This window comes from Pan paniscus, chromosome 5, assembly GCF_029289425.2.
Source record: "Pan paniscus chromosome 5, NHGRI_mPanPan1-v2.0_pri, whole genome shotgun sequence".
Classification (NCBI taxonomy): domain Eukaryota; kingdom Metazoa; phylum Chordata; class Mammalia; order Primates; family Hominidae; genus Pan; species Pan paniscus.
The window spans coordinates 50,623,293-50,648,381 of record NC_073254.2 but is presented as its reverse complement, the minus strand read 5'-3'; the positions used below and the strand labels follow the sequence as shown (position 1 = coordinate 50,648,381).

Sequence of the window (25,089 nt, the reverse complement as noted above, 5' to 3'; positions counted from 1 at the left end):
TTTCTTTAAATATTATTTCTGTCCCTTTATCTTTCTCTTCTGGGAATCCCATAATACATACATTGGTTCACTGGACAGTATCCCACAAGTCCCATGGGCTTTCTTCATTCTTTTCCATTCTTTTTTCTTTTTGTTTCCCTGGCTTAGTAATTTCGAATGTCCTGTTTTTGAACTCACAGATTTTTTTCTTCTGTTTGATGGAAACTGCTATTGAAGCTGTATGTGGAATTTTTCAGTTCAGTTGTTGTGTTTTTCAGCTCCAGAATTTGTTTGGTTCTTTTTATGGTTTCTATCTCTGTTGAACATCTCACTCATTTTCTTTATGTCTTGTTTTCCTGATTTTGCTTAGTTGTCTGTGTTCTCTTGTAGCTCACTGATCTTCTTTAAAATTTATTATTTTTAATTTCTTGTCAGGCAGTTCATAGATCTCTGTTTCTTTAGAGTTAGTTACTGGTGCTTTATTTTGTTCCTTTAGTGGTGGTGTCATGTTTTCCTGATTATTCGTGATCCTCATTGCCTTGTGTTGATGTCTGTGCATTTGAAGAAGTAGGCATCTCTTTCAGTCTTTGCACACTGGCTTCAGCAGGGAAAGCCCTTCACCAGTCAGCTTGTCCAGAGATTCTGGGCAGGCCAGCTGGTGGGGTCTACGAGAAGGCTTATTGCTGGAGTCCCTGGACAGCATGGCCTAGTGTCTGAATCAGTGGGCAGGCAGGCCTGGTGCCTGGGTCTAAAGGGACAAGCCAGAGACTGGGGTCCACTGGATGTATATGGTATCATTTCTCTCTCTCTCTCTCTTTCTCTTTCTCTCTCTCTCTCCCCCCCTCTCCCCTCACCCCAGCTTTCAGCACAATATTGGATAGAAAAAGCGATAGTATAAATCCTTATCTTGTTACTTATTTAATTTATTTATTTATTTGAGACAGGGTCTTGCTCTGCCACCCAGGCTGGAGTGCGCTAGTGTGATCACGGCTCATTGCAGCCTTGACCTCCTGGGCTCAAGCAATCCTCCCACCTCAGCCTCCTGAGTAGCTGGGACTACAGGTGCATGCCACCACACCTGCCTAAATTTGTGTATTTTTTGTAGAGACAGGGTCTAGCTATGTTGCCCAGTCTGATTTTGAACTCCTGGGCTCAAGCAGTCCTCCTGCCTCAGCCTCCCACCATGCCCAGCCCTGGTTACATAGTTAAGAGGAATGCTTCTGACATTTCCCTGTCAAGAATGATGTTTTCTATAAAGGTATGTTAGATACTCTTTAATAAATTAAGGAAAATCATTTCTACTTTTAATTGTTTTATCATCACAGCTGTTGAATTTTATCAAATGCTTTCTCTGCATCTATTGAGATAATAATTGGTTTTCTCCTTGTGATATCGTGAAGTATATATTTGGTCTTTATTCTTGTTTCCTGACATACAGTCCCTAAAACCCTTGAAATCCCTGAAGGGGATTTCATGATAAGGGGGTGATAATGATAATTGATAAGGGGATGTTTTGTATGCTAGTGAGATGACTAGTGGCTGGCAGCTCATAGGTAGCTTCAGGATGGGGGCTGGTCACAGGAAAGACCAAGGCATTATTAGAGAGTTGGGATATTTAGCCCCACCTCCCAACATCCAAGGAGAGGAGAGAAGCTGAAGCTCAAGTTGATCACCAATGGCTAATGATTTAATCAGTCATGCATATGTAATGAAGCTTCCATAAAAACCCAAAAGGACTGGGTTTAGAGAGCTTCCAGATAGCTGAACATGTAGAGATTCCTGGAAAGTGGCAGGCCTGGAGAGAGCATGGAAGCTTCATGCCCCTTCTCTCATACCTCACCCTATGCATCTCTTCCATTTGGCCGTTATCTATATCCTTTGTAATATCTTTTATAATAAATGGATAAATGTAAGTAAAGTGTTTCCCTGAGCTGAGTGAGCTGTTCTAGCAAATTAATCAAACCCAGGGAGGGAGTCATGGGAATCCTCAATTTATAGCCAATTGGTCAGAAACTCAGGTTGCACAATGTAAGCACAATCTATGCTTGCAACTTGCATCCAAAGTGGAGAGGAGTCTTGTGGGAGTGATCTCTCAACCTATGAGTAGAGAACTCCAGGTGGATAGTGCCAGAATCAAATAGAACTAAAAGACACTCAGATGTTATCTGCTGCAGAACTGATTGCTTGCTTGATGTGTGGGTATAAACCCCCACACATCTGGAGTCACAGAAGTGTTCTGTGTTGTGAGGGTATAGTAGGAGAAACTGAGTTTGTTTTTTTCCATACCAAGTACCCCTTTAATCTTTAATATGAATAATTGTTTCCCTAATATTAAACCATTATCTTAGCAATGGAAAATTCTGCTTACAAAAAATATATGTATTAAACCATTCTTGCATCCCTGGAATAGCCTGACTTTGTCATTATTTATTACCTTTTTAAAATATCTCACTGATTTGGTTTGCTAATACTTTAATATTTTTACATATAGGCTCCAAAGTGAGATTGTCTATAATTAGATTGTTTAGGGAATCAAGTTTTATTTACCTCATAAATGAGTTGAGAATATTTTCTCTTTTTCTATTTTCTATACGAGTTTGTATAACATTGGCATAAGCTGTTTATTGAAAAGTTGGTAGAACTCACTGTCTTACTGTGTTTCTGTTGCTGTAACAAAATACCTGACACTGGGTAATTTATGAAGAAATGAAATTTATTTTCTCACGGTTCTGGAGGCTGGAAAGTCCAAGATCAAGGTGCCAGCAGGTTTGGTGTCTGGTGAGGACCTAGTCTCTGCTTTCAAGTTAGCGCCTTGTTGCTGCCTCTTTCAGGGGATGAACACTATGTCCTCACATGGCAGAAGAGATGAAAGGGCAAAAGGAACTGACTAGTTCTTTGGGCCCTTTTATAAAGTCACTAATCCCATTCATGAGGACTCCACTTCATGAATTAATCATTACCTAAAGGGGTTACCTCTTTGTTTTATTATCACCCCTGTTTTGACACAGAAGAATTACCTACCTCTTAATACTATTATATTGGTGAGACTGCTTCAACTTGAAACAATATGAGTTTTAGGGGACATTCAGATCATATAAATTATTTAATCCTGATGGCTTCATTGTAAGAAGATTTTTATTAACTTCAATTTCCTTACTGGTCATAGGACTTATTTCTTCTTGAAGTATGTTTTCCTAGGATTTCGTTCATCTAAGTTTTAAAAAACTTTTTTTTTCATCTCTGATCCTTCTGTAGTTATGTCCCCCTTTGCATTACTAATATTTTTTCTCCCTCTCTCTTCTCCCCTCCCCCTGCCCCCTGTAGTTTGTCAATTTTATTAGTTTCTTCCCTATATAACAAGCTTTTGAATTTGTTGATCCCCTCTATTGTACTTTTTAAAATACTTTTTAAAAATATCTCATTTTATTTTGTTTTTATAGATGGTGTCTCACTGTGTTATCCAGACTGGACTCAAATTTCTGGGCTCCAATGGTCCTCTCACCTCAGCCTCCCAAGTAGTCAGGACTACAGGTACACAGTACTGTGCGTGGCTATTGTATTTTCTTGATTGTTGCTTTAATAATTTTTATGTGCTTCCTTTTACTTTCTTTGAGTTCATTCTTTATTTTCTACTGTCATTGGTTGGGTGCTTAATATGTCATTTTCAGGTTTTAATTTCCAATATAAGCATACAAGACTATATAAGTTTACCTTGAATTACCACTACTATTTTGTTTCCCAAGTCTTGATACACAGTATTTTTATTATTGTTCATTTCTAAATATTTTTTACACTTTTATTACAATTTCATCTTGGATTGAAGTATTGTTTCAGGAGTATGTTTAATTAAATTTTGAGATAATTATAGATTCACGTGCAGCAGTAAGAAATAATAGAAAGAGATCCTGTGTACAGTTTACCCAGTTTCTCCCAATTTGTAAAATTTCTCCTATTTGTAAAACTATAGAAAATATCACAATCAAGATACTGACATTAATGAGAAATCAGCTGTTAGTTTTACCGAGGATCCCTTATATGTGATGAATTACTTCTCTCTCACTGCTTTCAAGATTCTGTTTGTCCTTCGCTTTCAACAATTTGATTATAATGTGTCTAGGTGCAAATCTTTTTGAGTTTATCGTATTTTGAGTCTGCTGAGCTTCTGAAATGTGTAGATTAATGTTTTTCACAAATTTGGGGAGTTTTGGCCTTTTTTTCTTCCAGTGTTCTTTTTAGGTCTCTCCCCTCTGCTTCTTTGATTTCTTTTATATGTATGATAGTACACTTCATGGTGTTTCACAGATCTCTGAAACTCTTCATTTTCTTTATTCTTTTTCTCTCTGTTTTTCATATTGGGGCATCTCAATTGACCTTTCTTCCAGTTTGCTGATATTTCTTTCTGCTAGCTTGAATCTACTATTGAGCTCCTCTAGTGAATTTTTCATTTCAGTTATTGTACTTTTCAACTCTGGAATTTCTGTTTGGTCCTCGTTTATAATTGTATCTTTTTATCAATATTTTCTAGTGAGACATTATTCTCATGCTCTTCTTTAGTTCTCTAGAGATAGTTTTCTTTAATTGTTTGAACATATTTATACTATCCTATTTAAAGTCTTTGTCTAGTAAATCCAACATCAGGGCTTCCTGACAGTTTCTATTCATTGCTTCCCCCCACCCAGCCCCCACGGTGTATAGGTTATTTTTGCTGTTTCTCTGCATATCTTATACACTTTTATTGAAAACTAGATGTTTTAAATAATAAAATGTGGCAACTCTGGATTCCCCCTCTTCCCCAGAATTTATTCTTGCAATTGCTGTTGCTCCTGTTTGTCTAGTTACTTTCCTAAATTAATTCTGTAAAGTCTGTATTCTTTGTAACGTTTGGCCACTATAGCCTGTGTTTGCTTAGCTTAGTGATCAGGTAATAAATGGACAGATATTTTCTTAAATGCTTTGAATTGATAAGTCTCCCAGCCTTTGCCAAAGGTCTGTGTGTGTGTGTTGGGACATATCCATAAAGCTGTACCACACACTAGACAACTCTGCTTTAGTCTTTACTTTCTGCTTGTGCAGAACCTCAAGGTCTGCCAGTGGTTAGAGATTAAGGTCTTCTCAAACCTTTCCTGGGTACGCACATAGTTCTGGGCAGGGATACAGCCTGTACATGCATGTGGTCACCTGTACATGCATGTGGTCATCTACATTTCTGGGAAATCTGATTAAGCTTTCCAAACACACTTACAAACTTCTTAATCCAGCTGGGCAAGGTGGCTCATGCTTGTAATCTCAGCACTTTGGGAAGCCGAGGCGGGCGGATAATTTGAGGCCAGGAGTTCAAGACCAGCCTGGTCAACATGGTGAAACCCCATCTCTACTAAAAATACAGTAATTAGCCAGGCATGGTGGTACATGCCTGTAATCATAGCTACTCAGGAGGCTGAGGCAGGAGAATCACTTGAACCCAGGAGGCAGAGGTTTGCAGTGAGCCAAGGTCGTGCCACTGCACTCCAGCCTGGGCAACAGAGCGAGACTCCATGTCAAAAAAAAAAAATCTTATTCCTCAGTTTTTCCTTATAATCTTTTTTTCCCCCAAATGTTATCACCTCAGGCACCTGAGATGTTAAACAATTGCCACTAATTGTTTTCAATAAATACTCCAAAGAAAAGGCTGTTCACAGTAAATGAACCCTGAGTCAGTTCCAATAAAGACCAACCCTGAGAGCCCCTGTGGTTTCCAGGAAACTGCCAGACAAGTCAAAGAATAACTAATGGAAGATGAGCATTTAGGGGAACTCCAAGCCCATTCTGCCTGCTTCAGTGACTGCTAGGTTGCTGGTTTTCAGGGTTACCATGATTGAAGGTTGTTGGTTTCCAAGGCTACTATGGAACTACAGAAAGAGGGATGGCAATAGGACAAGTTAAAATGCCACCAGTCTTGCTCTTCTTATGAGATTTAGCCATGTGTATGTGTGTGTGTGTGTGTGTGTGTGTGTGTGTGTGTGTGTAAATGCTCTTCAAACTTTTGTGAGCCTTTGGTTAGTTTTCAGAGTTCTAAAAATGTTGATTTTAACAATTTTTTGCCAGTGCTCTCATTGCTTTTCTGAAGAAATCAATTTTTGGCGATTTTTACTCCACCATTCTGAATGCAGTTCCAATCATATTGACATTAATACAGTCAAGATACAGAACAAAATACAGTCAAGATACAGAACAATTCCATCACCACAAGGATCTCTTGTGTTGTTCTTTTACAGCCACGTGCATTTCCTTCCTATTACTGTCTTAGGCCCTGGCAACCACTAATCTGTTCTCTATTTCTATAATTTTGTTATCTCAAGAATTGTATAAATGGAACATGCAGTATATAGCCTTTTGGGATTTTTTTCACTCAGCATGATTCCCTGGGGGTTTATCCAGATCATTGCCTTTATCAATAATTTGTTATTATTGCTAAGGAATAATCCATAATATGGATGTACCACTCTTTATTCACCCACTGAAGAACATCTGAGTTGTTTCTAGTTTAAGGATTTATGGATAAAGCTGCTGTGAATATTCATATACAGGTTATTATATGAATATAAGTCTTTCTTTCTCTGAGATAGATGCCTAGAAGTGTAATTGTTGAGTCATACTTCATTTAGTTTGTTTTTTTTTAAGAAACTGCCAATCTGTTTTTCAATTCAGCTCTACTATTTTACATTCCCACCAGCAATATATGAATGATTTGGTTTCTCTGCATACTTGCCAGCATTTGATGTTGTCAAAATTTTTTATTTTAGCTAGAGAGAGTGTATGCTAATATTTTATTGTGGCTTTAATTTGCATTTCCCTAATGGCTAATGATATTAAACATCTTTATATGTGCTCATTTGGCATCTAATTGGATTATTTTTTACTGTTGAGTTTTGAGAGTTCTTTTGAGAGTATATTCCGGATACTAATCCTTTGTTGGATATGTGGTTTTCTTCAGTTTTTAGCCTTTCTTTTTATCTTGTCAACAGGGTTTCTGAGAGAGCAACAGTTTTTTAATTTTTTATAGAGTCCAATTTATCAATCTCTCCTTTTATGAATTATGTTTTGGTGTCAAGTCTAAGAAATTGTTGCTAGTGCTAGGTCTCAAATATTTTCTCCTATTTTTTTTCCTAAAAGTTTTATAGTCTTGTTATTTACACTTAAGTCTGTGATCTATTTTGAGTTAATATTTGTAGAAAGTATGAGACTTACTTCAAAGTTCATGTGTTTTTGTTTGTTTGTTTTGCATATGGATCTTCAATTACTCCAGTGCCGTATGTTGAAAAGGCTATCTTTTCGTCATTGAATTGCTTTTGCACCTTTGTCAAAAATCAGTTAGACATTTTTGTGTAGGTCTATTTCTGAGTTCTCTTTCCTGTTATATTGATCTGTATCTCTCCCTCTGCCAATACCACACAGTCATGATTAGTGTAGCTCTATAAAAATCTTGAAATTGGGAAGACTGGTTCCCCCACTTTATTCTTTTTTCTAAATTATTTTGGCTATTCTAGTTCCTTTGTCTTTTCACATAAATTTGGAGAACAATTTTGTGTATTCTACATAAAACCTTGCTGAGATTTTAGTAGAAATTTTATTTAACTTATATATCAATCTGGGGAGTATTGACATTTTTAGAAGTGTGTTTTTAAATTTATAAATACATGGAGAGTTCCTTTCTTTTCTTTCATTCCTTCCTTCCTTTCTTTCTTTTTTCTTTCCCTTCCTCCCTCCCTTCCTTCCTTCCTTCTTTCTTTCCTTCTTTCTTTCTTTCTTTTCTTTCTTTTCTTTCTTTCCTATGGAGTCTCGCTGTGTTGCCCAGGCTGGAGTGCAGTGGCACGATCTCGGCTCACTGCAACCTCCATCTCCCAGGTTCAAGTAATTCTCGTGTCTCAGCCTCCCACGTAGCTGGGATTACAGGCACTTGCCACCACGCCTGGCTAATTTTTGTATTTTTAGTAGAGACAGGGTTTCACCATGTTGGCCAGGCTGGTCTTGAACACCTGACCTCAGGTGATTCGCCCACCTCAGCCTCCCAAAGTGCTGGGATTACAGGTGTGAGCCAGCACAGACAGCCTTTTTCTTGATTATTAACATCTCATTTAATTCTAGTGTAGTCAGAGAATATTATTATTATAGCAGTTATTTGAAATTTGCTGACACTTTATGGACTAGTATTTAATTTTTATAAATGTTCCACATGTGCTTGAAAAGAATGAATATTCCCTAATTTTTAGATGTTCTATTGTGTGATCAAAAACTAATCCTGCCATTCTGGCCAACATGGTGAAACCCTGTCTCTACCAAAAAATATAAAAATTAGCTAAGCATGGTGGCACATGCCTGTAGTCCAGCTACTGGGGAGGCTGAGGTGGAAGAATCACTGGAACCCAGGAGATAGAGATTGCAGTGAGCCGAGATCGCACCATGGCACTCCAGCCTGGGCGACAGAGTGAGACCCTGCCTCCAAAAACAAAACAAAACAAAACAAATTAATTGTGTTATTCAAATCTTTTTTATTTTTTTAACCAATTTTTTGTGTACTTATAACCCCCTAGCATATTTTTAAAATTATATAACAAACTTCTTCCTTGCTAATAATGTTTTTGTCTTAAAATCCATTTTCTCTAATATTAATATAACTACCTCAGCTTTCTTTTGTTAGTATTTGTCTGGATTAGTCTTTTTCATCTTTTTACTTTCAACCTGTTGACTTATGTTTTAAGTGAGCCTATTGTACAGTATATTATTGGACTTTGTTTTTATTTCAAATTTAAGTATCTCTGTCCTAAATGGCACTTTTAGGTCATTAACTTTATTGTAATTATGATATATTTGGCCTTATTTCCATCACCTTGCTTTGTGCTTTGTCCCCTTTTCATTATATTCCCCCCACCACACGCATATACACATTTCTTGTCTCATTTTAGATTTTTGCCAAACGTTCTTTCCTTCCTTCCTTCCCTCCCTCCCTCCCTCCCTCTCTCCCTCCCTCCTTCCCTCCTTCCCCCCCATTCTTCCTTTCTTTTCTTTTGCATATATCTTCTCTCTATTGGTTTGGAAATTATACATTCTAATTTTATTATTTCGTGGTTACCATTAAAATTTCACCATGCATACTTTAAAATGTCTTGAGCTAATCAAATCTGTAAGCCTTCTGAACAACATAGTCTCCCTCTGAAGTTCCGAATCTTCAGATTCAATCAATTGCTGATTTAAAATATTTGAAAAAAATTTGGCCAGGTGCGGTGGCTCATGCCTGTAATCCCAGCACTTTGTGAGGCTGATCACCTGAGGTCAGTTCAAGACCAGCCTGGCCAACATGGTGAAACTCCGTTTCTACTAAAAACACAAAAATAGCCAGGCGTGGTGGCAGGCACTGGTAATCCCAGCTACTTGGGAGACTGAGGCACAAGAATCGCTTGAACCCAGGAGGCAGATGTTGCAGTGAGCCAAGATTGCACCACTGCACTCCAGCCTGGGCAACAGAGTGAGACCCTGTTAAAAAAAAAATTAGGCCTCAGTAAACCTGATATTTTTAAAAAGAAAAAAAGAAATTGTATAATTAACCACTTTTACACACCAAATATAAATGGTACAAGTGGAGATGAGGAATTTTAAAATTCATTAAAATGTATAAATATATACCCAACGAGGAAAGAAATATGGGTAGAGGTGACAGTCCCTATTCTGTAATTGCTTATGGGGCTGTAGTTGACATGTATAAATTTTCCTCTCTGTAATTTGTGTCATGTTCCCTTTGCCTTCACAAAAGAACTCAGTAAGTTGGAGTTTCTTACCAAACTCACCTCATAAGAATTACTTCCTTGGTAAATCTGTCTTCAGGGATATAGCAGTCTTCCATTAACTTTTTCCATTGGATATGGTTGTTTCAGACCTGCTCCAGAATAGCAGACCTGAGTTCTATTAAGATTTTCCTATCCCGAGGTCAAGGCTATAGTGAGCCATGATGGTGCCACTGCACTCCAGCCTGGGTGAGAGAGTGAGACTCTATATCAAAATTTTTAAAAGATTTCCACATCCCCACTTTGAAGCAGCAGCCTTCTTTCCCATGATGATCAAGATTATTCAGGATCAGTCATCCCAGTCAACATCATGACCTTCTTTCTTTTTTTTTTTTGCCTGTGGTATAAGAGCCCAAAATGACCAGCAGTGGAAACATTGTTTTGTCTTCTTATAGAAGCAGTTATCTCTTGGATCCCCAAATGCCAAGTCAGCAGAGCCCCAAGTCATGGAGAGGAGAAGCAATAATTTGATGAGTAACAAACACATTAGACTTAATCATGAAAGGTACTATCCCATTTCCACCCCATTGTTTCCATACCTGTATATTCTAATTACAGGAGAAGCCACACATACGCATACATTGGTTCATGATTCAGAACATATAATATATCCTGCATGCCAGTGCCCCACCCTCATGAGGTGTTGTCCTAATTGGAGGCACAGCTGGCTCTTCAGCAGGGCATTCTGCTATTCTCTAAGGCAAGCTGCCAGACTAGGCATGGTGGGAGCATGTGTTACTTATATTCAGACAGCTTATTGTATCTTCAGCTATGGCTGGAGCCTCATTCTGTATTTTATACCTCTTATAGCTCATGTTAAAATGTTGCATAGAATGCCCAACTTCATAGCTAGGTAGCTGAGACAACTCACAGTGGGCAGTTTTGATCTTAGCACTTGGACTCCCCCAGATCCCCAGAGCAAGGCTAGAGCAGTTTTCCAAAATGAAAATAATCACTTGCTTATGAGGCAGTGGCTTTGCTCCATTACTTTAGGGGCCGCCACTGCAATTCCTGTTGAGGATTGTCACAGATTTCCTATCACATTCACAATTCCCACTCATTTATGGAACACCATTGGATCCACTGCCTCATAAATGCTAAGGGAAGGAGCTTCCTATGTACTTCTGCATTATTTCAAGAAACTTCTGGCACCTCAACTTAGTGTGTTCCATTGTCAAGTGAACACCAGGTGGTTCTGGGTTTTGGTTAACCAGCTGAGCAAATTGTTAGAACTATTCCCTGCTGCTAGTATAATGAGTCCAAAATCATAAGGACATCCACATCAGTAAATTCAGTCCCAAACTAAAACTATATTCCTCTTCATTTGGTGGGCAGACGCAGAATCCAGTTCTGCTATAAATGGGCAATATCCCTATATTTATTTTTGTGTGTAAAGCTTTTCCTAGATTTGACTTGGACTTATATCCCTAAAAGCTTACTGGGATTTGTCTTTAGTTAGAGAGGATTGTCTTTCTCTTACAAGGAAAGGGGATAGGTATGTTTTCGAGCAAGGGAGAGACAGCTTCATCAGATAAGGGAGGAGAGAGAGACTTCTTCAGTGGGTAATGAAAGTGCAAGTGAATGTTGAGGCTAAACACAGGAGGGTAGTTGAAATAACAGCCCCTTCTACCCAAGTCCTGGCACAGACAGCACAGAATATTTTTCTAAAAAGAATAGAACACAAAGTCTGGAGGCAGCTAGTGTGATGTTGGCACCTCACCTAAAGCCCTCCTCATTCTGGAATTTGAGAACTTCATTGTAAAGTAAGATTCCTGCACTTTACCCAAAGCAATATAGGCCTCCCATGTACAGGGTCCTCAGTGAGATGTCTTCTTTTCTATTTTCACAATATGAGTAGAAAGCCAAAGATCACCAGACATTGAGAAAGGTCTGTAGCATACAACTGGAAAATCAAAATAAAAAAAAAAAGAAAGAAAAAAATCTGACACCAGAGACAATTCAGGAAATAGATTAGAAACAACAACAAATAATTCATATTCTCAAAGATACAGCTTTTTTAATTTAAAAAAGAATTATAATATTGTGAAACTAACAAAGAACAAGAAATAATTCTTGAGAATTAAAAACATGATTGCTGATTTTAGGAAGATGATGGTAGCATAGTTTTTTTTAAAGCAGCTTTATTGAGGTATACTTGGTATAAAATCATCTGCACATGTTTAAAGTATATAATTTATAAGCTTTGACATATGTATATACCCATGAAACCATCACAATCAAGATTATGAACATACAGTCACCTCCAAAAGCTTGCTCCAAAAGTTTGTAATTCCTTTTTTTTTTTTATTCCTCTGCCTCCCTGCCTGGTAACCAATGATATTCAAATGAAATGATATAGTATTACTATTTTGTCTGGCTTATTTCACTGAGCATAATTACTTTGAGATTCATCCATATCATGACATGTATCAGTAGTTAATTCCTTTTCATCGCTTAGTAGTATTCCATTGTACGGTTATACCACAGTTTATGCATTCACCTGTGGATGCACATTTTGATTGTTTTCATTTTTTGACCATTACAAATAAAGCTGCTATAAATGTTTGAGAACAAGTCTTTATGGGCATATGTTTCCTTTCTCTTGGATAAATTCCTAGCAGTGGAATGGCTGAATCATATGGCAGGTTTATGCTCAATTTTTTTTTTTCTTTAAGAAACTTCCAAATTGTTTTCCAAAGCAGTTTTACCATTTTTACATTCCCATCAACAGTGCATGAGAGTTCTAACTTTTCTACATCCTCACCAATACTTGGTATGGACAGTATTACAAAAAACTTTTTGGGACAGGGTATCACTCTGTTGCCTAGGCTGGATTGCAGTGGTGCAATTATGACTCACTGCAGCCTGGACACCTAGGTTCAAGTGATCCTCTGCCTCAGCCTCCTGAATAGCTGGGACTACATGCACCACCATGCCTGGTTAATTAAAAAAATTATTTTTTATAAAGACAGGGTCTCACTATGTTGCCCAAGGTGGTCTCCAATTCCTGGGCTCAAGCAATCCTCCCACCTTGGCTTCCCAAAGTGCTAGGATTATAGAGGTGAGCCATTACATCCGGGTACTATTTTTAATGGTTTAAAGCAACTTTATTGAGTTGTTATATAACTTACATATCACAAAATCCACCCATTTAAAATATACAGTTCAGTGACTTTTTAGCATCACAGAGTTGAGCAATCAATGTGACTATCTAATTTTGGAATTTTAGAAAAGGCCTCATCCCCATTAGCACTCACTTCCTACTCTGCCCTCTCCCTGACTCCATCTCCCATTCTAGGCAATCTCTAATCTGCTTAATCTGCTTTCTGTCTCTAGATCTGCCTATTCTGGACATTTCATGTAAGCTGCATCATACAATATGTGGTCTTTTGTGCCTGGCTTCTCTCATGTAGCATACTGTTTTCAAGGCTCATCCATGTTATTGCATGTATCAATACTTCATTCCCATTTTAAACATTTGAAATAATTATAGATTCACAGAAAATTGCAAAGATAGTACAGAGAGGTCTGGTGTACCCTTCATCCAGTTTCCCCAGTGGTTACATCTTACATACTTACAGTACAGTGTCAAAACCAGGAATTTGACATTGGTAAAAAATAAAATGGTGTGCACCATTTTATCACATGTATAGATTCATATAACCACCACTGCACTCAACATACAGAACTATTCTATCACCATAACGCTCTTCTTCATTACTGCCCTGCTCAACATCCCTAAGCCCTAGCAACACTAATCTGATTTTCATCTCTATAGTTTTGTCATTTCAAGAATGTTATATAAATGGAATCACACAATGTGTGAGATTGGCATAATGAATTTCCCCTAGTGTTCAAATAAAGACAGAGTAACTAGATAGTGAAACCAAAACCATGTAGATGATACTTTTAAGAAAACTAGGCGACAAACCCAGAAAATATCAGGGAGTGGGCCAGAACAACAGCCCCAAACCTACACAGTATCAGCACCTGTGTGAGAGGAAGCAGAGGAAAGATGGTGTGCCTGGGGGACCTGAGAAAATGAGAACCACAAAATGTTCCCAAAAAAGTATTACTGGAAAGTGAACTAGGGCATTCTGAGAACAGCCACAGAAACCAGGAGGAGTTCTGCTCACTCCACTAGCTGGCAAGTGTAAGGCCATCCTCAGAAAAGTCTGAGAAGGCTGTGGAAGTACAGCACCTTATTCTCATGAGACTGACCTCCCAGGACTTCCACATTGAAGAGAAACTGAGCAGGACAGGGACAATATCAGGACCAAAGGAAACAAGGAAGGGCAAAACAAAATTTGGAGGGTCAGGGAGATAGAGCCAGGAAATCCCAGAAGGTAAGTTGCCATTTATTTGAACAGTACACAAAAACAGAAGAAAGAACTCTGTGAGGTTGGAAAACCTCATCTGAACTATACTGCCTTCTAAAAGTTCAGAGAAACAAATCTCAGATAAAAATGAGCAGCAGAGGCTGGGTGCAGTGGCCCACGCCTATAATCTCAGTGCTTTGGGAGGCCGAGGCAGGAAAATCACCTGAGGCCAGGAGTTCAAGACCAGCCTGGGCAACATAGCAAGGCGGTGTCTCTACCAAAAAAAAAAAAAAAAATCAGCTGGGCCTGGTTGCGTGCACCTGTAGCCCCAACTACTTAGGAGGCCTAGGTGGGAGGATTGCTTGAGCCCAGGAGTTCCAGACTACATTGAGCCGTGATCTTGCCACTACATTTCAGTCTGGGAGCCTGGGTGACAGAACAAGACTCTGTCTCAAAAAAAGAAAAAAATGCAACAGAAAGTATCCAGATCGATCCGATACAAAATTGTTATAATAAAAATGGAATAATATGTAGAATAACATGCCTACAACTAATGAACACACGCCAGGATGAGCCTATACAATAGATCAAAACTGTAACTTGTTACTTTAAAACAAGCTAAAAGACATTCAAATAAAATAATACATGGGATGAAAAACCCTAAATCAGAATTAGAAAAACAGCATGGGTGACAAAATTCAGAAAATAATTAGAAATAAAAGATCGTTTCATAAATGAAAACCAAATTAAAAGAAAGACAAGTAGAATAAACACAACACGTGATGCCTTAAGGTGAAAGAAGATTTGCAAATAAAAAAAAAGATAAAAAAGGATTTGAGAGAAAATAGCCAATATTGAAGATAGCTCCTCTTCAAAACAAAGAGGAGCCAACATATATGTAATGAGAGTCCCAGGGTTTAAAAAAAATCAGAGAATATAACAAATACTAAAAACTAAAAGCTTTCTGATTTAAAAAAAAAGATTTAAAGCTACATATTGAAAAAGACTTCTCCATCCTCCTCTTGTGCCTCTTCCAACACATGTTCTGTGCTGCATGTTGCTGAATGTTCTGAAATTCTACGATCATGCTTTATTATTATGCCTCTCTGCCATTGCTCAACTCAGTCCTATGCCTAAAATGTCTTTCACCATTTCTTCACTTGGTGCCCTACAATGTATTCTTCAAAACTCAATTCCAACATCACTTTCTCTACGATGCATTACCTGAGTCCTCTTTCCCCACCCCATACCCAGTTCTGGGTTACATGCCCTCTTCTGTGCTTTTATAACACTGTGTAAGTATGTTTTCAGAGCTGTGTCTATCATATCTTCACATATAAAACTGTAATTATGTGCTTATTGACTATGTCCAGTCCCTCTCCCTGACTGTAAGTATTCCAGGTCACAAACCTATCTTTTTTTTTTTTAATCCTTTTTATCTGGCACAATATTTAGCGACCTGTCACTGTAAAATGAGCAAAAGATAATGAATTTTGTATAAGTTACTATTAGAAAGGTAAAATAGCTGGACTCTCCCATTTGTTATGGTTTAAGGAGGTTTGAGAAGAGAACATCATCCTATTACATTTACATGGCCACTATAATTATATCAGAAACATTTTTTGCCCTAATCTAGCAAATAATTATGACAACATTTTATCAGAAAAAAAAGTATTAAATAAAAACATGAAATTGTGATAATATATTCTCAATGATGATAGAGGAAAATGTATGCATAAGCCAAAAGAATGGATTTTTTAAATTTTTAGTTTTTCCATAAGTTATTGGGGTACAGGTGATATTTGATTACATGAGTAAGTTCTTTAGTGGTGATTGGTGAGATTTTGGTGCACCCATCACCCAAGAACTATACACTGCACCATATTTGTAGTCTTTTATCCTTTGCCTCCCTCCCGCTCTTCCCCCCAAGTCCCCACAGTCCATTGTATCATTCTTATACCTTTGCATCCTCATAGCTTAGCTCCCACATATCAGTAAGAAGATACAATGTTTGATTTTCCATTCCTGAGTTACTTCACTTAGAATAATAGTCTCCAGTCTCATCCAGGTCACTGCAAATGCTGTTAATTCATTCCTTTTTATGGCTGAGTAGTAGTCCATCATATATATACCACAATTTCTTTATCCACTCATTGATTGATGGGCATTTGGGTTGGTTCCACAATTTTGCAATTGTGAATTGTGCTGCTATAAACATGTGCGTGCAAGTATCTTTTTCATATAATGACTTCTTTTCCTCTGGGTAGATACCCAGTAGTGGGATTGCTCAATTAAATGGTAGCTCTACTTTTAGTTATTTAAGGAATCTCCACACTGTTTTCCATAGTGACTGTACTAGTTTACATTCCCATCAGCAGTGTAGAAGTGTTCCCTGATCACTGCATCCATGCCAACATCTACTGTTTTTTTTTTTTATTTTTTGATTATGGCCATTCTTGCAGGAGTAAGATGGTATCACATTGTGGTTCTGATTTGCATTTCCCTGATCATTAGGGATGCTGAGCATTTTTTCAGATGTTCATTGGCCATTTGTATATCTTCTTTTGAGAATTGTCTATTCATGTCCTTAGCCCACTTTTTGATGGGCTTGTTTGTTTTTTTCTTGTTAATTTGTTTGAGTTTGTTGTACATTCTGGATATTAGTCCTTTGTCAGATGTATAGATTGTGAAGGTTTTCTCCCGCTCTGTGGGTTGTCTTTTTACTCTGCCGACTGTTCCTTTTGCCATGCAAAACTCTTTAGTTTAATTAAGTCCCAACTATTTATATTTGTTTTTATTGCATTTGCTTTTGGGTTCTTGATCATGCAGTCCTTGCCTGAGCCAATGTCTAGAGGGGTTTTTCCATTATTATCTTCTAGAATTTTTACAGTTTCAGGTCTTAGATTTAAGTCTTTAATCTACCTTGAGTTGATTTTTGTGTAAGGTGAGAGATGAGGATCCAGTTTCATTCTCCTACATGTGGCTAGCCAATTATCCCAGCACCATTTGTTGAAAAGGGTGTCCTTTCCCCATTTTTGTTTGTTTTGTCAAAGATCAGTTGGCTGTAAGTATTTGGGTTTATTTCTAGGTTCTCAATTCTGTTCCATTGGCCTGTATGCCTATTTTAATACCAGTACCATGCTGTTTTGGTGACTATGGCCTTACAGTATAGTTTGAAATCAGGTGGTATGATGCCTCCAGATTTGTTCTTTTTGCTTAGTAGTCTTGCTTTGGCTATGCAGGCTCTTTCTTGGTTCCATATGAATTTTAGAAATATTTGGCATTGGTGTTTCTTTTCTTTCTTTTACTTTTTTTTTTTTTTGTGGAGACAAGGTCTCACTTTGTCACCCAGGCTGGAGTCCGGTGGCACAATTATAGCTCACTGCAATCTCAAACTCCTGGGCTCAAGCGATCCTCCAGCCTCAGCCTCTCAAGTAGCTGGGGACTACAGGCATGTGCCACCACACTTAGCTAACGTTTGTATTTTTTGTAGAGACGGGATCTCCCTATGTTGCCCAGGGTGGTCTCAAGCTCCTGGCCTCAAACATTAGGAGTACAGATACAAGCCACCTTGCCCAGCCTGACACTGGTGTTTCAAAGGCTTTCACCCTCTGTGTTTGGATCTCTGCCTTCCAACACTTAAAAAGGGGCTAGAGAGCCAGAGACAACATGGAAGAGCCTCTTCCTGTTCATAGTGGTCCATATTTAAAATGGCTGAAAGACTCTCATGTCTCATATTTTTTTAATCTTGAGTCCCTTTGTCTAATACATCCTTTAACAAAGAGGAATTAGAGACATTTGCAGTCATTTTGGTCTAAACTAGCTGATAGAGCAGGCAAATCCGTTGTCTGTGGTTATTTCCATAAAAAATGCCACACTAGGATAAACACGAAAGAGTCTGGGGAACCTGGAGAGACCAGTTTGTACTCCAGAATGACACAGTAACATTTAGTTGGCAAGAATTTGTGTTTATTGCCACAGGAAAAAAATGGTTACTCCTCAGCAAGGCTGGAATCATTTAAAAGAATACAAACAAAGTTATACTTTTTTGTGTGCCTGAGTTATAACTGCAAGTTTTCTTTAAAACTGTCCCTTTCTTTTCTCTAGTATTCTTCCTGGTCATGTACAATAATTCACTAAAGGTATTCCTAATGGGAATAATCAATTATGACTGAGAGCTGTTTTCTCTATCATTAGTGTCAGCTTAGTGTTCATATTCTCACACTGTAGTGGTGCTCTTTTCTCTAACATTTGTTCGTACTGTTCTAATGTTCTGACCAATGATACAGCTTCATGACACCTTCCCAAGGGCTGTCTCCTTTTGCCCTGTGCTTCATCTTATGATATCGCTACACTCACTTAATTTTGTACCCCTTCTCCAAGATTTATAAAAATGGTAAATATGATTATGTTTGCATTGATTCCTAGGAAACCCCACTGAAACATCTCCCTTGAAAGAAGTATCCATTTACCCCTGTGCCTTCAGCCTGAATTTGCTCTTCCCTAATTTGAGTGAAATAACTCTTAGAGTTTGTGATTTCCCTAAAAAGTTAAGCATAAAATTTGACCTAGCAATTCTACTCCTAACTATATTCCAAAAACAATTTAAAATAGGTGCTCGTATCTTTGTAAACAAATGTTCGTAATGGAACTATTCACAATAGCCAAAATGTAGAAATAACCCAAATGTCCACTAATGGATAAACGGATAAACAATTTATGGTATGTGCATGCAGTGAAATATTATTCAGCCATAAAAAGGAATGAAGGGGTCAGGCACGGTGGCTCATGCCTGTAATCCCAGCGTTTTGGGAGGCCAAAGCTGGTGGATCACTTGAGCTCAGGAGTTCGAGATCAGCCTGGGTAACATGATAAAAACCTGTCTCTACAAAAAATACAAAAATTAGCCATGTGTGGTGCCACACACGCATAGTCCCTGCTACTGGGGAGGCTGAGGTGGGAGGATCACTTGAGCCTGGGAGGCAGAGGTTGCAGTGAGCTGACATTGTGCCACTGTACTCCAGCCTGATGACAGAGTGAAAACTCTGTCTTGAAAAAAAAAAAAAAAGGAATGAAGTACTGATACATGCTACAATGTGGATGAACCTTCAAAGCATAATGCTAAGTGAAGCTAGACACAAAATTGTATTAGTCCATTTATTTGAAATATCCAGAATAGATAAATTCGTAGAAAGCTTGGGGCTTGCAAGGGGCTATTGGTAGGGAGCAATGAGGAGTAGCTGCTTAGAGATTGCAGGATTTATTCTGGAATGATGAAGTGTTTTGGAACTGGAGAGAGGTGGTGGCTGCACAGCATTGTGAATGTACTAAATGACACTTAATTGTTCACATTATTTATTATTTATTTATTTATTTTGAGACAGAGTCTCGCTCTGTCACCCAGGCTGGAGTGCAGTGGCACAATCTTGGCACCCAGCAACCTCCACCTCCCAGGTTCAAGCGATTCTCCTGCCTCAGCCTTCCAAGTAGCTGGGACTACAGGCGCCTGCCGCCACGCCCAGCTAATTTCTGTATTTTTAGTAGAGACAGGGTTTCATCATGTTGGCCAGGCTGGTCTGGAACTCCTGACCTCAAGTGATCTGCCCACCTCGACCTCCCAGCGTGCTGGGATCACAGGTGTGAGCCACTGCACCTGGTCTGTATTGTTCACATTAAAATGGTTAATTTTAGGGTCTCACTCTGTCATCCAGGCTGGACTGTAGTGGTGCAAGCATGGTTCATTCCAGCCTGGACTCAGGCTCAAGCAATTCTTCTGCCTCAGCCTCCCTAGAAGCTGGGACTACAGTTATGCACCACCATCCCTGGCTATATTTTATTTATTTTTTATTTTTTGTAGAGACAAGGTCTCACTATGTTGCCGTCACTGGCCTCAAACTCCTGGGCTCAAGCAGTCCTCCTGCCTTGGCCTCCCAAAGTGCTGGCATTATAGGTGTGAACCACTGCACCTGGCAATATATAGATCTGTTCTTATCATAGATCTAACAACCTCAGCATACGATTTTTCTTTCTTATTAAGTTGAGAACTTTCAACTTTTCACTTAAAGGAATCACTTTATGGCATCTCTTTGGCATATCTGAATTATCAGTATTACTATTTTTGCTCTTTGGGACCAGTATTACATAAAATAAGGATGACTTGAACACAAGCACTGAAATACAGTGATGTAATGATACAGTTGTTCGACTGGAAAACCCAAGGAACCAATTTGAAAACTACTATAAATAATACTATAAATAATAAGAGACTTTAGTCAGGTGACTGATTACAAAATTAATATTTAGGAATCAATAGATTAATAGAAAAAGTCTTACTTACAATAGTAACCAAAAAGATAAATTTCTAGGAACAAGTTTAACCCAAGAAATGTGCAGTTTTCTGAGTGACATAACAGAAGATTTGAACAAATGGAAAAGTGTACCTATTGTGTCTTCTGGGCTTGATTTTTATTTTTCAAAAATAATACTAAATATTTTGGTGAGGATTTGAAGTAAAAGGCACTTGGCAAAATACGGTAAGATGTGATTTGGTGTACACCTCCCTAAGGTCAGGTTGGCAGTATTTGTCAGTGTGTAAAACATACATGCTACATTTTGTGTAACAAAGGAAGGAATAAGAATATATAATAGTGTTTGTTTGTTTTTATTTGCATAAGTGATGCAGGGCGGGTTCTTGGCTTCGCCCAGGAAGGAATTCAAGTTCAAGAGCTAGCCGATGGTAGCAGACAGCTTTATTGAAGCTGTGGCAGGGATATAGCTCCATGACTGCTCCTGCAGAGCAGGGCTACCCCACAGGCAGTGTGCTGAGAGCAGCAGCTCAGTGACAGTTCTGCATTCACAGTTATACCCACTTTAAAGTACATGCAAATTAAGGGGTGAGTTGTTCAGAAATTTGTAGGAAAAGGGTGATAACTTCTGGGTGCTACCATGGCGATGGTAAACTGACATGTCAATGGCATTGGTGGGCATGTCTTGTGAAGAGGTGCTTTTTTTAAAAAATTCTTTTGAGACAGGGTCTGGCTCTGTTGCCCAGGCTGGAGAGCAATGGTGCTATCTCAGCTCGCTGCAAATTCCGCCTCCCAAGCTCAAGCAATCCTCACACCTCAGCCTCCCGGTAGCTGGGACTACAGGTGGGTGCCACCACACCTGGCTAATTTTTTGTACATTTTGTAGAGACGAGATTTTACCACATTGTCTAGGCTGATCTCAAACTCCTTGGCTCAAACCATCCACCCACATTGGCCTCCAAAGTGCTGGGACTACAAGAGTGAGCCACTGTGCCTGGCCTGGAGAGGTGCTTTCACCTCTTCCCTGTTTCAGCCAGTCTTCAATGTGGCCTGTAGTAAAGTCCCACCTCCTACTCCATAAGGAAGCTTAGGAAGTCTTCACAATAAAATAATAGGTAAGGTGTAGATGGAAATGGGATATAGGGGGGCCAAAAAAAAAAAAAACCCTACCAGAACTAATAAGTGAATTTGAAAAATCTGTCAGTTCAAAAGATGATAAATATTGTATTGTTATTATAATTAGTTAATAATCTTTGACATTTAAAGCCACCCACTATAATCCCCAACACTGTGAGAGAGTTGAGACACTGCAAGACCAGCAGGTTTTAGCTTCACCTTCTCAGTCATACTTAGAAGGCACAATATCCTTCTGCAGACCCAAGGTCTTTCTCTCCACTGCACTCCCCAGGTAACTTGTGTGCCGTGATAGCACAGCCAATACTTTGGAGACTTGAGCAAATGGTGGAGGGAAATGCCAATCAATAATATTGATGATAAATGTTTACCAGATGTCTGATCAATCAATAATGAAGCAAAACAGAAACAGGAACAAAATGAAACAAAAATTAAGGTAGGGGCAGTGCATTGCCTGTTATTGCGTGACTGGTGGCCAGTTATGAGACCTCTCCTCTCACACCCCACCGTGTTCAGCTGCAATTATGCTTTAAATGTTTACTCTCTCTGACAATTTCCTTTAGTTAATATTGATGATTTGGGTTTGTTATTTTCGTAATTATTCTTTTCAAGGCTAAAGTCAAGCATATTTACACTACGCTTCTCTATGTATATTTACAAGAGGCACTTTCTCAGACTGAAGCAGCCTGTCTTCAAAGAAATAACCGCACACCACGCATACCTCCAATTGTTCTTCCTGAAGCATGTTTTATTCTGTGTTTTTCTCTCTCTAGCATATCTCCTCTGAATTTTATTCTTATGCCCTAGGCCTTATAGCATTGCTCTGTTGTGTGTTGAATTGAAATCCTAAACCCTGTGGCTGTGACTTTATTTGGAAATAGGATCCTTGGAGACATGATCAAGTTAAGGTGAGGTCACACTGGAATAGGGTGGGCCCTAAATCCAATGACTGGTGTTCTTATAAGGAGAAGGAGATTTAAAGACACACACACACAGAGGGAAGACAGCCATGTGCAGACAGACAGAGATTGGAGTGATGCAGCTGTAAACCACGAAATGCCAAGAATTTCCAGCAACCACCAGAAGCTAGGAAAAGGCAAGGAAGAATTCTTCCTCCCTTAGAGCCTTCAGAAGGAGCACAACTCTGCTGACATTTGACTTCAGAGTTCTGGCCTCCAGAACTGTGAGAGAATGCATTTCTATTGTTTCAGGCCATCCAGTTTGTAGGAATTTGTTATAGCAGCCGTAGGACACTCATACTCACTCTTCACCTCAGCTTATCTAAATTAAACATGTCAGACAGAAACACTATGAATGATTTGGTGGGTTATCTTTATAAGAAGCATGCTTAGGCCGGGTGTGGTGGCTCATGCCTGTAATCCCAGCACTTTGGGAAGCTAAGGCAGGCAGATCGCTTGAGCTCAGGGGTTCAAGACCAGCCTAGGCAACATGGCGAAACTCTTGTCTCTACAAAAAACACAAAAATTAGCTGGGCATGGGGGCACACACCTGTAGTCCCAGCTACTCAGGAGGCTTGGGTGGGAGGATCACTTGAGCCTGGGAGGCAGAGGTTGTAGTGAGCTGAGATGGAGCCACTATACTCCAGCCTGGGTGACAGAGCGAGAGACCCTGTCTCAAAAAAAAAAAAAGCATACTTAATCAGAACCTGCAGTTATTTACAAAATCAATTACCTAACAAGTCTATCAAATACATTTCTTTCTTTCTTTTTTTTTTTTTTTTTTGTGACAGAGTCTCGCTCTGTCGTCCAGGCTGGAGTGCAGTGTACGTTTCTTACAAATATTGTTTTAAATGAAATAAAAGTGTGATCGTTAAAGCCATTCAGAACTCAAATTACTATGCCTATTACTAATTCCATTTGGAACTCCATTACAGAAAGAAAAGGCAAATGGGAAGAAACTAGTTAAATTTTCTTTGATACAAGAAATGTTGTCCGTTTAAATTATCTAACAGAGAGCCAAGTGTAGTGGCTCATGCTTGTAATCCCAGCACTTTGGGAGGTCAAGGTGAGAGGATTTTGTAAGTCCAGGAGTTCAAGACCAGCCTGCGCAACATAGTAAGACCCTGTTTCTACGAAACTAAAAAAATTAGCCAGGCATGGGGGCACACACCTGTAGTCCCAGCTACTCAAGAGGCTGAGGTGGGAGGAGGGTTGCTTGAGCCTGGGAGGTTGAGGCTGCAATGAGCCGTGACTGTGCCATGCACTCCAGCCTGGGTGACAGAGTAAAACTCTATCTTAAAAATAAAAAATAAATAAATAAACTCTGTAACAGAAACCTTTTCTTGTAGAAGTTTCCTGGCTGGGCCTGGTGGCTCACACCTGTAATCCTAGCATTTTGGGAGGCAGAGGCGAGAGGATTGCTTGAGGCCAAGAGTTCAGCCCAACCTGGCCAATATAGTAAGATCCTGTCTCATTAAAAGAAAAGAAAAAAAAAAAAAGAAGTTGCCTTACTAAGGCTGCAAGAAAAATCAGTGAAGAAGCTATTAATTGACAAGTGAGCACTTCATATAAATTTGGGCCAAACAGGCTGGAATTGAAGTTTGGGAAGTGTTTGCTCATTTATCTCCTGAGGTTGGTTCAGGAAATTGGCGACTACTACCTCCATATCATTTGCTCTCCTTCCTTTTAGAACTCCATGGCAATGTTTTGAGGATTAAAGAGGAGAGTGATGACTATCCAAACGTCAGAGAACGCAACTATAAGACTAGAGACACTGGAAAACTAAAAAAGTAATGGGCCTTTGCTGACTCAGGGAGATGATTTCCCAAGAGGGAAGAAAACTGGAACCTGAGAAATAAGTGATTTAGTAATGTGGCTGCTAAAATACGGAAAAACTAGAATGAATGAGAAGTTAGAAGAGGGTTATACTGTGAAGAAGAATGAAAAAGCCAAACATTTCATTCAGGTAAGCATATCACATAGGAGAAACTCTAGGTGACTTTGGTTTGGCAGTGAGTTTTTAGATACAACACCAAAGCACAATCCATAAAAGAAAAGAAAGATAGATAAGTTGGACTTCATTAAAATGGAAAACTTCTGCTCTGCAAAGACACTGTTAAGAGAATGAAAATACATGCCACAGACTATGAGAAAATATGTGCAAAACACCTATCTGATAAAGGAAGTATGTCTAAAATACAAAGAACTCTTAAAACTCAGCAATAAGAAAATGAACAACCTGATTAAAATATGGGCAAGAGAGCTGAATGGAAACCTCCCCAAAGAATATATGTAGATGGCAAATGAACATATGAAAAGATTCTCAACACAATATGTCACTAGAAAATTGCAAATTAAAACAAGATACCACTATACACTTATTAGATGAGCTAAAATCCAAAATACTAAGAACAGCAAATGCTGATGAGGTTGTGGAGCAACAGGAGCTCTCATTCATTGCTGGTGGGAATGCAAAATGATGCAGCCACTTGGAAGACAGTCTGGCAGTTTCTTAAAGATTAAACAAAGGCTTACCAGACACTCCAGCAATTGCACTCTGTGTATGTGTGTATTT

The 25,089-nt window shown here is 38.8% G+C and overlaps 1 protein-coding gene across 1 annotated transcript in view; it reads left to right on the top strand.

The window, feature by feature from the left end:
* The window catches only part of LOC134730495 (basic proline-rich protein-like), an 82,384-nt gene that overhangs the window by 13,895 nt on the left and 43,400 nt on the right, over window positions 1–25,089 (top strand). The window contains exon 3 of the mRNA XM_063604870.1: window positions 3,420–3,510. The gene's annotated coding sequence lies outside the window, so the exon portion shown is untranslated. The remainder of the gene's footprint in view (window positions 1–3,419; window positions 3,511–25,089) is intronic.